Here is a 1,262-nt window from a genome sequence, read left to right as displayed (position 1 = left end):
GGGAGGGCAGGCCAGCAGGCTGAGCTCTGTGCGTCAGCTTGTGTTCTAAATTACACGTCCTTCTCCATACCCCGGAGAGACCCTGTTCGCCCACCCATGGTCTGCAGTCTTGATTCATGTTCTTATTTAAAAATGCTATTGATAACCTTTTGCTATTTCTGCCTCAGTCTTTTAGGAAATGTGCAAAACAGAAAATCACATATCTTCAAAGCTCTGGAGCCTTCACTGATGAAGATAAGCAGTAATCTCTCAGTTCGCTTTTTCTCTTAATCAACTGAGTTAATTTGCATACTCACTTTCATTTGGATGTGATGACTATGAAAACTTCAGGTATAACCATCCATAACCTCGCTTAACAGCAGGACATTTTGGATTTTTCAGAGAGGAGAAAAACTGCTTTGCCTTCTATTACAGCATGCATATTTTGTGCTCATTCTAATTTTTTCTCTTGTCTGTTTCCCTATCTTTTGGCAATATCAGTGTCATCTCTCTTAAATCTAAAATCAACATTTAATTTCCAATAGAAAAAAAAAAGTTGCCCCTAAAATAATCTCCATCCTCAAACACACTCTCAGTATGAGCACACCAAAAAATCAAAGTTATGTGCAATAGAAAAGATCAGCCCAGAATGCTTCCACTCGTTTTCCCAGGTTCTTAATTTAATACTTTTAGTGATTTTAACTTACCTCAAACCCTCAGTTTGGGCTCAGCATGGACAGTGTAGACAACCAAACCTGGTAATTCAAGTTAAAATTCTCAGTTGGGAGCCTCCATTTCCTGGATTCATTATCCATACTGGTCAGATAGTCAGTTCTACTTAACCTCTCTAGGGGCAGAATTAGTCCTTCAGTTCAGGATCCTTGCCTCAGTCGCACACATTTTGGTCCCCGTTTCTCTCTCAAGCTCTTTATTTTCTCATGTGCGAATTAACTTGTACGTGTCCAAGGCAGAGGGTACCAGACAGAAAAGGAGAACGTGGAAATCTAGCCTGCAGGAGCTGCTCTGTTTCTATATTTGTCCCTGTAGGTGGATTTGGGAAGAGAAAGGCAAGAGAATTACATTCTTTCAAGGCTGGGTTTTTCCCCTAATCATTTAATTTTTTAAGAAAGAATGAACCAATGTCTAAAGGTGTCCTTTCAAAATGTTTGCATTTCAAATGGTGACTGATTACCTAGGTATATATGGCTATCTGGAGTTCTAGGGGGTATGTGTACTGATCTGGAGTTCTGTGGGGTCTGGAGTTCTATGGGCTGTGCACACTC

This window comes from Galeopterus variegatus, unplaced genomic scaffold (assembly GCF_000696425.1).
Source record: "Galeopterus variegatus unplaced genomic scaffold, G_variegatus-3.0.2 Scaffold1279, whole genome shotgun sequence".
NCBI lineage: Eukaryota > Metazoa > Chordata > Mammalia > Dermoptera > Cynocephalidae > Galeopterus > Galeopterus variegatus.
The sequence above is the reverse complement of the archived record's forward strand: the minus strand, read 5'-3'. Positions refer to the sequence as shown.